This window comes from Pristiophorus japonicus, chromosome 6, assembly GCF_044704955.1.
Source record: "Pristiophorus japonicus isolate sPriJap1 chromosome 6, sPriJap1.hap1, whole genome shotgun sequence".
Classification (NCBI taxonomy): domain Eukaryota; kingdom Metazoa; phylum Chordata; class Chondrichthyes; family Pristiophoridae; genus Pristiophorus; species Pristiophorus japonicus.
Genome location: NC_091982.1, coordinates 102404485 through 102419866, shown reverse-complemented (window position 1 = coordinate 102419866; position 15382 = coordinate 102404485). Strand labels below are relative to the sequence as shown.

The 15382-nt window shown below is 44.7% G+C and overlaps 1 pseudogene; it reads right to left on the bottom strand.

Moving 5' to 3' along the window:
* Positions 1 to 13724, bottom strand: part of LOC139265193 (interferon gamma receptor 1-like) — a 44283-nt pseudogene extending 30559 nt beyond the window's left edge.
* Between the last annotated feature and the right edge of the window lie 1658 nt (positions 13725 to 15382).

Sequence of the window (15382 nt, the reverse complement as noted above, 5' to 3'; positions counted from 1 at the left end):
GCTCTTTCCCGGCCGGCGCGGACACAATGGGCCGAACTGGCCTCCTTCTGCACTGTAAATTTCTATGTTTCTATGGAGAGGTTAGAGAAACTGGGCACAAGGCAGCTGGAAACTCTGCCACCAAAGGTGCAATAAAGAAGGGCATTATGAACAAAAGGACCAAAGGATGTGGGGAACGATACAAGGCTGGAGGAGATGGCAAAGATAGGGTGCGGCAATGCCATCGAGGGGTTTGACTACGAGAATAAATAGGAAAAAATTTTCTGCGGTGTTCTCCCAATTTACCGCCATAACTTTGACAGGAGATTGGCAGAATCCCTGGAAAATCAGTGCAAATGGGCTTTTTTAGCCAGTTATATAATTTCTCCAGGGGTTGCAGCAATATTCTGCTGAAGTTACAGTGGGAGAACGGAAAACCCCTGTGGAAATTCCAGGCGAAAGAGTTTGCAATTAATATGTTGAGGGATAGGGAGCCAATGTAGGTCAGCGAGCAGGATTTAGTACAGGACAGGATACAGATGGTGCATTTTGGACTTGGAGTTTATGGACAATGGAGAATGGGAGGCCAGGAAAAAGAGTGCTGGAATAATGGGAGAAGCACCATTAGGTAATCTTTAAAGGAACGCATTAACAACTGTTTGGAAAACCTTATGGATTTTTTGGGGGGACGGAGAAAGGAAGAGACATGAGTCACTGTCATCAAGATATTAGCTATAGGCGCCTGATGATGCATGTTGACACCATTTATTTAATGGCTCTTTGTAAATAATCAAAAACACTTTTTATGAGGCTGAGGAGAGACCTAATTGAGATGTATAAAATTATGAGGGGCCTAGATAGAGTGGATAGGAAGGACCTATTTCCCTTAGCAGAAGGGTCAACAACCAGGGGGCATAGATTTAAAGTAATTGGTAGAAGGTTTAGAGGGGATTTGAGGACAATTTGTTTCACCCAGAGGGTGATGGAGGTCTGGAGCTCACTGATTGAAAGGATGGTAGGGGCAGAAACCCTCACCACATTTTAAAAGTACTTAGATATGCACTTGAAGTGCCGTAACCTACAAGGCTACGGACCTAGAACTGGAAAGTGGGGATTAGGCTGGATAGCTCTCAGCCGGCAAGAATATGATGAGCCGAAATGGTCACCGTCTGTGTCAGATGAAATGCATCCCAGGCTGTTGAGCGAAGTAAAAGAGGAAATAGCAGAGGCCTTGATCATCATTTTCCAGTCCTCTTTGGATTCAAGCATGGTGTCAGAGGATTGGAGGACTGCTAATGTGGTATCCTTGTTTAAGAAGGAAGAAAGGGATTACAGGCCTGTCAGCCTAACCTCAATGGTGGGAAAATTATTAGAAAAAATTCTGAAGGACAGGATAAATCTACATTTAGAAAGGCAAGGATTAATTAGGGACAGTCAGCATGGATTTGTTAAGGGACGATCGTGTTTGACTAACCTGATTGAATTTTTCGAGGAGGTAACCAGGAGGGTTGATGAGGGTAGAGCGTATGATATACTGTACATGGACTTTAGCAAAGCTTTTGATAAGGTCCCACATGGCAGACTGGTCACGAAGGTAAAAGCCCATGGGATCCAAGGAAAAGTGGCAAGTTGGATCCAAAATTGACTTAGAGGTAGGAAGCAAAGGGTAATCGTTGATGGATGTTTTTGTGATTGGAAGGATGTTTCCAGTGGGGTTCCACAGGGCTCAGTACTAGGTCCCTTGCTTTTTGTGGTATACATCAATGATCTAGATTTGAATATAGGGGGTATGATTAAAATTTTGCAGATGACACTAAGATTGGCTATGTGGTTGATAATAAAGAGGAAATTCATGGACTGTGGGAGGATATTAATCTACTGGTCAGGTGGGCAGAACAGTGGCAAATGGAATTTAATTCAGAGACGTATGAGGTAAAGCACTTGGGGAGGGCTAATAAGGAAAGGCTATACATGTTAAATGGTGGGCTACTTAGAAGTGTAGATGAATAAAGGGACTTGGAGTGCTTGACCACAGATCCCTGAAAGTAGCAGGCCAGGTGGATAAGGTGGTTAAGAAGGAATACGGAATACTTGCCTTTATTGGCCGAGGCATGAAATACAAGATCAGGAAGGTTATGCTTAAATTGTATAATACACTGGTTAGGCCACAGCTGGAATACTGTGTGCAGTTCTGGCCGCCGTATTATAGGAAGGACATGATTACACTGGAGAGGATGCAGAGGAGATTTATGAGGATGCTACCTGGAATGGAGAATCTTAGCTATGAGGACAGATTGGATAGGCTGGGTTTGTTCTCCTTGGAACAGAGGAGGCTGAAGGAAGACCTCATTGGGGTGTATAAAATTTTGAGGGGCCTGGATATAGTGGATAGCCAGGGCCTATTTCTCTTGGTGTGGGGGGGGTGAATTATAAGAACATCAGAACATAAGAAATAGGAGCAGGAGTAGGCCATAAGGCCCCTTGAGTCTGCTCCGCCATTCAATAAGATCTTGGCTGATCTGATCATGGACTCAGCTCCACTTCCCCGTCTGCTCCCCATAACCACTCATCGCTCAAGAAACTATTTATTTCGGTCTTAAATTTATTTAATGTCCCAGCTTCCACAGCTCTCTGAGGCAGCGAATTCCATAGATTCACAACCCTGAGAGAAGAAATTTCTCCTCATCTCAGTTCTAAATTGGCGGCCCCTTATTCTAAGATCATGGCCTCTAGTTCTAGTCTCCCCCACCAGTGGAAACATTCTCTATGCATCCGCCTTGTCAAGCCCCCTCATAATCTTATACATTTTTATAAGATCATCTCTCATTCTTCTGAATTCCAATGAGTAGAGGCCCAACCTACTCAACCTTTCCTCATAATTCAACCTCCTCATCCCCAGGATCAATCTAGTGAACCTTCTCTGAATTGCCTCCAAAGCAAGTATATCCTTTCGCAAATATGGAAACCAAAACTGCACGCAGTATTCCAGGTGTGGCCTCACCAATACCCTGCACAGCTGTAACAAAACTTCCCTGCTTTTATACTCCATCCCCTTTGCAATAAAGGCCAAGATTCCATTGGCCTTCCTGATCATTTGCTGTACCTGCATACTATCCTTTTGTGTTTCATGCACAAGTACCCCAGGTCCTGCTGTACTGCAGTACTTTGCAATCTTTCCCCATTTAAATAATAACTTGCTCTTTGATTTTTTTTCTGCCAAAGTGCATGACCTCACATTTTCCAACATTATACTCCATCTGCCAAATTCTTGCCCACTCACTTAGCCTGTCTATGTCCTCCTGCAGCCTCTTTATGTCCTCCTCACACATTGCCCTTCCTCCCATCTTTGTATCATCAGCAAACTTGGCTAAGTTACACTCAGTCCCCTCTTCCAAGTCGTTAATATAGATTGTAAATAGTTGAGGTCCCAACACTGATCCCTGCGGCACCCCACTCGTTACTGATTGCCAACCAGAGAATGACCCATTTATCCCGACTCTCTATTTTTTGTTTGTCAGCCAATCTTCTATCCATGCCCCCAACCCTGTGAAGTTTTATCTTGTGCAGTAAACTTTTGTGTGGCACCTTGTCAAATGCCTTCTGAAAGTCCAATTACACCACATCCACTGGTTCCCCTTTATCCACCCTGTTCATTACATCCTCAAAGAATTCCAGCAAATTTATCGAACATGACTTCCCCTTCATAAATCCATGCTGACTTTGCCTGACCAAATTTTGCTTTTCCAAATGTCCTGTTACTGCCTTTTTAATAATGGACTCCAACATTTTCCCAACCACAGATGTTAGGCTAACTGGTGTATAGTTTCCTGCTTTTTGTCTGCCTCCTTTTTTGAATAGGGGCGTTACATTTGCAATTTTCCAATCTGTTGGGACCTCCCCAGAATCCAAGGAATTTTGGTAAATAACAACCAATGCACCCACTATCCCTGCCGCTACTTCTGTTAAGACCCTAGGATGCAAGCCATCAGGTTCAGCGGATTTATCTGCCTTTAGTCCCATTATCTTACTGAGCACCGCCTCCTTAGTGATTGTGATTGTGTTAAGTTCCTCCCCCGCTATAGCCCCTTGACTATCCACTGTTGGAATATTGTTTCTGTCCTCTACCATAAAAACTGATACAAAATACTTGTTTAGAGTTTCTGCCACCTCCATGTTCCCCATTACTAATTCCCTGGTCTCGTCCTCTAAGGGACCAACATTTACTTCAGCCACTCTTTTCCTTTTTATATACCTATAGAAACTCTTACTATCTGTTTTTATATTTTGTGCTAGTTTACCTTCATAGTCTATCTTTCCTTTCTTAATCATTTTTTTAGTCATTCTTTACTGGCTTTTAAAAGCTTCACAGTCTTCTTTCCTCCCAGTACTTTTGGCCACTTTGTATGCCCTTGTTTTTAATCAGATACTGTCCTTTATTTCTTTAGTTAGCCACGGATGGCCGCCTTTTCTCGTGCACCATTTCCTCCTTACTGAAATATATTTTTCTTGAGAATTGTGAATTATCTCTTTAAATGTACACCACAGTTCATCAACCATCCCACATTTCAATCTATTTTCCCAGTCCAATTTAGCCAACTCTGCCCTCATAACTTCATAGTCTCCTTTATTTAAGCTTAGTACGCTGGTTAGAGATCCAACTTTCTCACCCTCCATCTGAACTTGAAACTCAATCATGCTTTGATCACTCATTCGAAGGGGATCCTTTACTAGGTGATTGTTTATTACTCCTGTCTCATTACACAGGACCAGATCTAGGATAACCTGCCCCCTGGTTGGTTCCGTTACATACTGCTCAAGGAACACATCTCTTATGCACTCTATGAACTCTTCCTCACGGCTACCCTGACCAATTTGATTTGTCCAATCAATATGGAGGTTAAAATTACCAATGATTATTGCTGTACCTTTTTTACACGCACCCCCACTATTTCCTGGTTTATGCTCCAACCAGCAGAGTTGCTACTGTTAGGGGGCCTATATACTAGGCCCACCAGTGATTTTTTTTCCCCTTATTATTCCTTATCTCCACCCAAACTGTTTCAACATCCTGATCCTTTGAGCATATATCGTTTCTCACTATTGCAGTGATTCCATCCTTTTTCAATGGAGCTACCCCACCTCCTTTTCCTTTCTGTCTGTCCTTCCAGATTGTCAAATACCCCTGAATATTTAATTCCCAATCCTGGTCACCTTGCAACCATGTCTCTGTAATGGCTATCAGATCATACCCATTTGTCTCAATTTGTGCCATCAACTCATCTATTTTGTTACAAATGAGGGGGCATAGGTTTAAGGTGGTTGGTGGAAGGTTTAGAGGGGATTTGAGGGGAAGCTTCTTCATGCAATGGGTTGTGAGGGTCTGGAACTCACTGCCTGGAAAGCTGGTAGAGACAGAAACCCTCAACACATTTAAAAGGTGCTTGCATGGCACTTTAAGTGCCATAACCTGCAGGGTTATGGACCGAGAGCTGGTAAGTGGGATTAGAATGGATAACCTCTGGCTGGCTGCCGCAGATACGATAGTAAGTACTTCAGAGAATCTAATACGGCCAGAGTGGTCTTCTGGACTAGTTTCGATCGCCTGGATGGGTTGGAGAGGAATTTTCCCAGATTTGTTCCCCAATTGGCCTGGGTTTTTATCTGCTTTTTTGCCTCTCCCAGGAGATCGCATGGCTCCGGGTGGAGTGGAGCGTAAAATGTTGCAATACATGGGGTTTTGCAGTTGTGTGGGGCGGACTGGTTGGGCCGGATGCTCTTTACCTGTCCGCCATTGTTCATAGGTTTATATGTAACCTTCAGGACTGCTGACCGAGGGCCGTGCGGCTCTTTGTCGGCCGGCACGAACATGATGGGCTGAAATGGCCTCCTTCTGTGCTATAAATTTCTGTTTCTAAATTTCTATGATTCTATTCTATGAGGACTGCTCGTGTCACCTTTGAAGGTGCCAGAATAGGTTGATGAGGTTGTTCAAAAACAAATGGGATTTATGGCTTTATAAATAGCAGCATAAAATACAAAAGCAAGGAGGTTATGGTAAACCTTTATAAATCTCCGGTTAGGCCTTGGCTGGTATATTGTATCCAATTCTGGGCACCATACTTTAGGAAGGAGGTGAAGGCCTTGGAGGGTGTGCAGAGGAAATTTACTAGAATGGTACCAGGGATGAGGGATTTCAGTTATGTGGAAAGACTGGAGAAGCTGGGATTGTTCTCCTTAGAGCAGAGATAGTTAAGCGAAGATTTAGTAGGTGTGCAAAATTATGAAAGCACAGATTTAAATAATTGGCAAAGGTTACAGGAGAATTCTATACGCAAGTTGTTATGATCTGGAATAAATTGCCTGAAAGGATGATGGAAGCAGATTCAATATACAACAACAACAACTTGTATTTATACAGCACCTTTAATGTAGTGAAACGTCCCAAGGCGCTTCACAGGAGTATTATGAGACAAAAAATTTGGCACCGAGCCACATAAGGAGATATTAGGGCAAATGACCAAAAGCTTGGTCAAAGAGGTAGATTTTAAGAAGCATCTTGAAAGGGGAAAGAGAGGTAGAGAGGCGGAGAGGTTTAGGCAGGAAATTCCAGAGTTTAGGGCCTAGGCAACAGAAGGCACGGCCACCAATGGTTGAGCGATTATAATCAGGCAGAATTAGAGGAGTGCAGACGTCTCGGGGGTTGTAGGACTGGAGGAGAATACAGAGATAGGGAAGGGTGAGGCCGTAGAGGGATTTGAAAATAAGGATGAGAATTTTGAAATCGAGGCGTTGCTTAACCGGGAGCCAATTTGGTCAGCGAGCACAGGGTGATAGGTGAGCAGGACTTGGTGCGAATTATGACATGGGAAGCCAAGTTTTGGATCACTTCTAGTTTACGTAGAGTAGAATATGGAGGCCAGCCAGGAGTGCGTTGGAATAGACAAGTCTAGAGGTAACAAAGGCATGAATGAGGGCTTCAGCAACAGACGAGCTAAGGCAGAGGCGGAGGCGGGCGATGTTGCAGAGGTGGAAATAGGTGGTCTTAATTATGCTGCTGATATGTGATCGAAACCTCATTTCAGGGTTAAATATGACATCAAGGTTGTGAACAGTCTGGTTCAGCCTCAGACAGAAGTTGGGGAGAGGGATGGAGTCAGTGGCTAGGGAACGGAGTTTTTGGCACAGACCGAAAACAATGGCTTCGGTCTTCCCAATATTCAATTGGATAAAGATTCTGCTCACGGACAAGCAGTCTGACAATTTAGAGACTGAGTGGGGGGGTTGAGTGAAGTAGTAGTGAGGTAGAGCTGGGTGTCATCAGCGTACATGTGGAAACTGACAATGTGTTTTCGGATGATGTTGCCAAGGGGCAGCATATAGATGAATAATAGGTGAGGGCCAAGGATAGATCCTTGGGGACACAAGAGGTAACTATGCGGGGATGGGAAGAGGAGCCATTGCAGGTGATTGTCTGGCTATGATTAGATGGATAAGAATGGAACCAGGCTAGTGCAGTCCCACCCAGCTGGACCACGGTGGAAAGGCATTGGAGAAAGATGAAGTGGTCAACCGTGTCAAAGGCTACAGGCATGACAAGAAGGACGAAGAGGGATAGTTTGCCTTTGTCACAGTCACAAAAGGATGTCATTTGCGACTTTGATGAGAGCTGTTTTGTTACTGTGGCTATGAGGAAAGAGCAGAGGTGTGAAACTAATTGGATAGCTCTCTTAAAGAGCCGGTACTGGCAATATGAACCGAATGCCATCCTTCTGCATGATACTATGCTCTTTTTATGTATACTCAATATTACACACATATAATACTGAATAACATTGGGCAATTTGTGAAAATTACTAATATATTAAATAGGAGCTAATTCCACTACAGTACATGAATTATAATGGCTGCAAGAGGAAATTTGACGTTGGCATGTTTGAAAGAAATTCCAGTGCCAGTCCAGTGCCCATTGATAGAACACATTAGTGCACAACATGGAAGGCACAATAAATACTCCCACCTGATACCTGCTTACTTTCCTAAGGCAGATGCTATCGCTGAGTACAATGTCAGCAGAAATTTAGCTTTCTACAGGTTGCAAGGCTTTCAGCAAAGCTGGGATCCACTGTCACCTCATTGGTACAACATATGCCACCATGGACAGCTTGGTTCTCTCATCTCTACTTGACCTGCCATCTATTACATAAGCATGAGTGCTGTAAGGTTCTGCAAAACAAACCAAGGAGACATTTGGCAGGGAGAATGGGAAGATGCCATGTTTAAAATGACCAACTGCAGCCAACAGCCTGTAAACCGCGGAGGATGATGGGACTCTGGCCACCCTGTACAGTAACAGACAGTGTTGCAGGGGCACGGAACCAGACGGGGGATGAGCCAGCTACCATAAGGGGGAAGAGTGTACATTCGGTTCTTCCAGGAAAATGGATACAAGGCAACTTTATATTTTAAAAGGACATTTCTCCAGCTTTTCGTGTAAAACGCTCACAGAAGAGGCAACATGTCCAGGCAAAATCTCCCCAATAATACACAAGGCAACACAAAGGGTATCAGTTTGAATAATTAAACAAAGGCCCACAGGTCTGATGCAATCATTTTGGCCAGCCCAGACAGAGTGGCACCTCTGTCGAGATAGTGAACAATCATCTTCATTCACCCCATCAGCGAGCGACAGGATACAGGAGGTGTGGTCAATCTCCCATTCCAGACAGATCGATACACATCGAACTGCCATTCACACCCCATTTTATTCAAGGAAGACCCAAGACAATGGAATGCAGTTTTGGCGCGAAGATGAACGGACTATAAGAAAAGCTACAAAAACACACAAGGAGGTTTTTGAGGTTGGAGGTTGGAGGTTGGAGGTTGGAGGTTGGAGTCAGCTTTTGCATTGAGTTGTAGAGTTGAGTTAAGAAGGTGGGAGTAAGTTTTCTTTGTGGTTGAGTTGAGTTAAAGGGGAGTTGAGTCAGCTCTTCACAGGGCCCTCGCTCTGGGGAAGGTGTGCTTAACTCCAGCAGATTTTTGCTTAGGAGCCAACCGAGTGGCAAATAGAAGAAACCAACGCAACATCGAGGAGGAAAACCGAACCAGCCAACAATGTAAAGCCCACTCCAGAGGGATCCCGAGCTGAAATAAGTGCCCCCAGAACCCCGGAGTTGATAGGATTGTGAGTATAGCCCAAACTCCCTCACAGACTCAATTTAGGATAGGAATTGGTAAGAAGGGTGGGAGTGGGAGATGTGGTTGTGTGTGAGTGGAATGTTTCAACCTTTTATCTTTCCCTGCCCTGTTGCGAGAATTTTTCGTGTTGTTGAGTGAGATTGTGCCATTACTGCTATTTACAAACTCTTCCTATGCCCTCTATCTGTGTGCGTTTACTATTCTAAATAAACAACATTAGCCATTTTGCACTCCTACCCACCGTGTCTGGTGCCTCATTACTCACCCATCCTCATAAATTGCATGTACAGAACCCCAGGGGAGTGTGGATTCGAACCCACACCCCAAGCTCCCCTTACAGTGCTTACATGTAATTCCTGCATTGGAGTGTACAGTCACCTGAGAACTCACTTTTAGAGTGGAAGCAAGTCTTCCTCGATTTCGAAGAACTGCCTATGATGATGATGATGATGAAGCATGGGTGCCGTTTATATTGTCTCACCTTGGTCCTCAGAATCGGACCACGATGAATCCCAACACCAGCAACACCAGCAGTGCCAACAACACCACCAAACTTCTCCTCAACCACCTGATGCTGCACAGGACAAAGGGCATCAGAAGTTGAGTATGGTTTAGTACTCACAGTTCCTTATCTAATGAGATCATTGAAACGTTTCTGGCACTATACTCAGGTCCTCCTGAACATCCCTGCTGTTGACCTCCTCTGCTATTTGGAGCCAGGCTCCTTTGATCTGCTGGGTAGCTCTCTTCACCCATCGGAAGGGAAGAGGACCTTCCTGTGTGCTCTCACTCACAAGCATATGGAGGGAGTCATCTGAGAACCTGGGTGCAGCCCTCTGTCTCTGTGCAGTCATGTTTGCTGGTCTCTGCAACACTCCAATGGTCCAGTGCTGTGCCTGCACAATCCTAAATGAGCCTTCAAATGTAATGTGGCCATGGCTCCTTTAAATATTTAAAAATAGATGAAAAGATGCGCACTTACCTTTTGGTTGAATGCTCACAAGAGATCCCGGACTTGAGGCCTCCTCTTCTTGCGCAACGGAGCGCGTTCACGTTGGGACATCCGTAGGAGTCATGTGGGCTTGGACACCCAATCACGGTAAAGTATTTTCTCATTCACATTAATTGGAGTTTCGTAAGTCCGAAATTCCTATTACTATGAATGAGAAACACCCCAAGTATCCAAACACTACAAAAAACATTTTAAAAAACACTTCACATAATATACATTACAGAAATTAAAGTTGTCAGAAATGTTTTTGAAAAAAATATATTTGCCGATTTTTTTTTTAGAAAGTTTGAATTATGGTTTAAAATAAAATTACCTGAGTGGGCAGAGTTTTTAACATAAATGTGTATTTTTACATTTTTTTTTAATTTTTTTGATATGTTTTAAAACTCTTATGTTGGTAAAAGTCAGCCATGTGCCTGCTTTTACCAGGTGCAAAAGTTTTAAGGACATTCGCAGGGCAAGAGATGGGAATGTCCTTCTTCCCTAGATGCGTGCGATCTGTCAAGCCAGAAACTTGACAGATCGGAAAAGCCGTTTTTTGGCGCGTGTGCATTGCGCGCCTAAAACCGGCTTTTGCAATGCCTTCCCGGGTCCGTACACACTCAGTATGGACCCGGGGAGGCCAGAATTTCAGGGCCTATAACATTATAATTTAAAAGTTTTTTTATGTTCAAATAATTTTTAAAACTTTTAAACTCTTATGCTGGTAAAAGGAATCCTTGCACCTGCTTTTACCAGGCGTAAGAGTTTTGCGGGCATTTGCTGGGCAGTAGTTGGGCAAATAGCCCAACTCCCCTCCAGCAAATGTCCTTTCTTGGGGAAGCGTAAGATCTGTCGATAAGATTCTTGTAGGGAAATGCACAGGAAAATCCCACACCGGCAATGAGATTCTTGACAGATCGCAAGTTCCAGGTTTTCGCACATACGCAGCCCATGCGAAAACCCGGAACTTGCGACGCATTTATGGCCATGTACGCACTGTGTATGTGGTCATAGGCCTAGGAAATTCCAGGCCATTGTCTGAGATAAATGAGGGCTTTCACATCACGAAGGGATGCAAGTGCAAAGTATTACGATGGTGAGTCTCGGAGCTTGCTGACTCTCTGTTTCTAATGGAAACCATTAATGTAAGTCTGAGTCCTGGTCTGCAGGAAACATGACAGCAATTTCCACTTTCCTGGATGGGTGTAGCTGCAATAACACTCCAGAAGCTCGACATCATCCAGGACAAAGCAGCCCATCCACCACCTTAAACATCTACTCCCACCATGACCAGCCGCAGTGTCTGCAGTGTGTACCATCTACAGGATGCACTGCACCAACTTGCCAAGGCTTCTTCAACAGCACCTCCCAAACCCACAACCGCCACCACCTAGATGGACAAGGGCATCAGGTGCATGGGAACATCAAATCACACACCATCCTGATTTGGACATATATCACCGTTCCTTCATCGTCGCCGGGTCAAAATCATGGAACTTCCCTACCAAACAGCACTGCAGGAGAACCTTCACCACACGGACTGCAGCAGTTCAAGAAGGCCCACCACCACCACCCTAAAAGCAACCTAGGGATGGGTAATAAATGTCGGCCTTGCCAGCGATGCCCACATCTTGAGACTGAATGCCAAAAACACAATGGACTCACTGCAGAAATATTTCAGAAATCCAACACAGGTGCTCACCGTAACGTGCCGGCCTTGACTGTGTACCGCGTGTTTGGAGGTGACCTAGCTCCCGGTTCCCATGTCACAATATACCTAAAGTTTTCAGAAGTTAAATTCACATTCTGTGGAGCAGGCAACTGACCTAAAACTAAAGAACAAATGCATATTTAGGCTTCTGATATGGAAAGAGCAATGCAGATCCCAGCTAACTACAAAATGACCGTGGGACACCAGAAGCACAGGGAAAAAACATAAGTTCAATGTTTTGAATATTAACAAATCAGAGAAAAGTACTAGCAAATGTACAATATAGGATGTTAGTTAGATAAAAGAGTGAATGCTTAGAAAAGGGAAAACAGTTTTTAAAACGTTTAATTTACGCACAGGCCAGGATTTTCCCTACCTCTGCGATCTGTGGCGGACGATGTCGGTGGCGGGTCCCGACCCCGCTACGGTCTCCAACCTGCTCTGTGAAATGAATTTACCTTGATTGGGCTTGTTAAGCCTGCCCAACGCGTTTCCCGGCCAATTAGAGGCAGCAGGTCTGATGATGTCATTTGATGATGCATTATCAGTTGGTTTCCTTAAAGGGACCATCTCCGACTTTATTATGACAGTTGTGCTGACAGTGTTCAACAGCACTGAGGTGCTGCAAACACTGACAATTACTGCATAGAGGTGCAGGGCTGCACCCAGGCTCTCCCATGACTCCCTCCATATGGTTATGGAGGATATCAAAGCATGCAGGGAGGTTCTCTCCCCTTCCCATGGTCAACACAGACCTACCCAGGTGATCCAACAAAGCCTGTTGATGAGTGTGAAAGGAATGGCTTGGGCATTGTAGAAATGCTTTATGGTGTTGGTGTGGGGTGGTGCCAATCTGGCGCATCATGTGGCTGCCAGTGTGTACAGTGTCAAGTGCAGTAAATGTGGCCCTGGTGAGGCCATCTCTGGCGTCGCGGGCAGCTATGTGGTCAGGTGCTGATGCCCTGTGCTCTGTGCAAATCAGGAAGTTACTGTCTGAGTTGCCCCGCTCCTCCAGAGGCTGCACTATACCAGAATCTCACCGAGAGGTCGCCATTGAAGCACATGGAACGGCGTAAAGCTTCAGATTTTGCACTCTAGAGACCCACTAAACATGGCAGAATAAAATGCGGGCTTGTCCAATCATGTGTAATTGAAATTTTAATGGCGTGTTAAGTCTTGGTTACTGCCAAACAATTTACTTTTACAAATGTGGCATCTCATTCCTTCAGATTTTAATTATTGTTGGAGATTTTTTTAAATTAACAAATTTAATTTTTTTTTTTACTTTTTCTGTCTCTTTTATCTCTCTCTCAATCCCATTTTTAATTTCCTTTCTTTATTTTGCTTTCTGTATGTAAGTTTACATTGACTGAAATATTCTATCGTGGCTCAGGAAGGATTCGTCAATCGGATTGGTTGAGGAGACATGCTCACCCTGTTCACACAGGTCCCAGATACCCTGTGGAGGGTGCTGCGCTGTTTTGGCTCTCTAAAACTGCAAGGTCCAGTGTAAAAGCCCACAGAAAGTCTGTGGGCAAGTGTAAGTGTAATCAATGGCTGAGTTCGTGCCTTCGCCGCTGACTGTAAAATCCAGCCCAATGTTTAGTACAGGTATTACAGACAGTGTCTCTCCAAAAGGTGCCTTTTGTTCTAAATGAATTCAGAAAAATTTGTATGACAGGATATCTCTTTAGTTTAATAATTACTGCATTATTAAAATAATTTAAATAATTTATACTTGCCATGTAAAAAAAGATGCAAGAACATTATTATCCACAGTGCTGATTTAGTCATACTCCCACTGGCTCACACAGCTGACAGGTCCTCAAAGACATTTTGTAGCATTTCTTACAGACACCATCATAGATCCTGCAGAATGAGTGAGAAAAATTATCACAGAGGTTTTCCTCTCGCAGTCCTGCCACACAATAGAACTGGCTTTAACTTTGCAAAGCTGCAGGAGGTGGAGACCAGCGAATGCCTCTACCAAAGGAACAATTAAAGGCCCTCACAAGTTTTGTCCTGCGCTGTCCAGGCTATGGTGGTCAAGCACAGAAGGAGTTCGAACATGCCAACAAAAAAGCCAATAAGTTACATGTGAAAAGATGCAAACTGCTGTGTTTTTATGGAATTTGATTTTTATTTTTATTTTTTTAACTACAGGAGGCAAGTTACAGCAGTGGTTACAATTCTTTGTGAACACTACATTCCTCCAATTCTGGCCCAGGTAGTTAAAGGCACAGCCGCTAATGGTGCAGCGATTAAAATCAGGGATGCGCAAAAGGCCAGAATTGGAAGAGTGCAGAGATCTTGGAGGGTTGTAAGGCTGGAGGAGGATATAGGGATAGGGAGGGGTGAGGCCATGGAAGGACTTGAAAGCAAGTATGAGAATTTCAAAATCGAGACTTTGCTGGACCGGGAGCTAAGGTAGATCAGCGAGCACAGGGGTGATGGGTAAACAGGACTTGTACGAGTTAGGATATTGGCAGCAGAGTTTTGGATGCGCTCAAGTTTATCGAGGGTCTTCTTCTTAGGCAATCCCTCAGAGTGGAGGATGAGTTCTCAGGTGACTGAAGAGACCAATGCGGTACCTACAGTTTCTGTCACAGGTGGGGCAGACGGTGACTGAAGGGACGGGTGGTTGGAGTGCTTGGGTTGGCATGCGCTCCTGCCGCAGTTTGCGCTTGGCTTCCGCGTGTTCCTGGCAAAGGGACTCAAGGAGTTCAGTGTCTTCCCGGATGCTTCTCCTCCACATCGAGTGGTCTTGGGCCAGGGATTCCCAGGTGTCGGTGGGGATGTTGCACTTTTTCAAGGAGGCTTTGAGGGTGTTCTTGAAGCATTTCCTCTGCCCACCTGGAGTTCACTAGCCGTATCGGAGCTCTGATTAGAGCACTTGTTTTGGGAGTCTAGTATCGGGCATGCGGACGAAGTGGCCGTCCATCGGAACTAATTGAGCTTGGTCAATGACTCGATGCTGGCAATGTTGGCCTGAGCGAGGCCAGGGAGATGGATGGAGTCAGTGGCTAGGGAACAGAATTTGTGGCTGGGACTGAAGACAATGAGGCATGATAGGAGAGAAACTAGAGAAAGATGCTAGTTCAGGGCTAGGGCAGGGGGGGACCTTTGGGGAAGTTTGTCCCGGTGGGCTCGGGGAAGGGAGGGAAGCAGCAGACGCAGCTGAACGAACAGTCTCAATCTTAGTGACAAAGAAGTCCATGATGTCCTCGCATTTGTTGGAGATGAGGGTTTAAGGGTCAGGGGAGAGGGGTTTCAGAAGATGGTTTGTAGTGGAGGGGAAAAGCTGGGGGTTATCTTTGCATTCCAGGATGATCCTGGAATAGTGAGCAGTTTTGGCAGAGAGGCAGAAGGGACAAGGGTATCAAAGGTGAAGGTAAGTGCTGGGCTGTAGGCTAGACAAAGTTACCTTAAAACTTAAGCAACTGAATAGCAGATCAGAAACACAGCAGCTGAGCTTTACACATTCAGCAGGACTGCCTGCATGG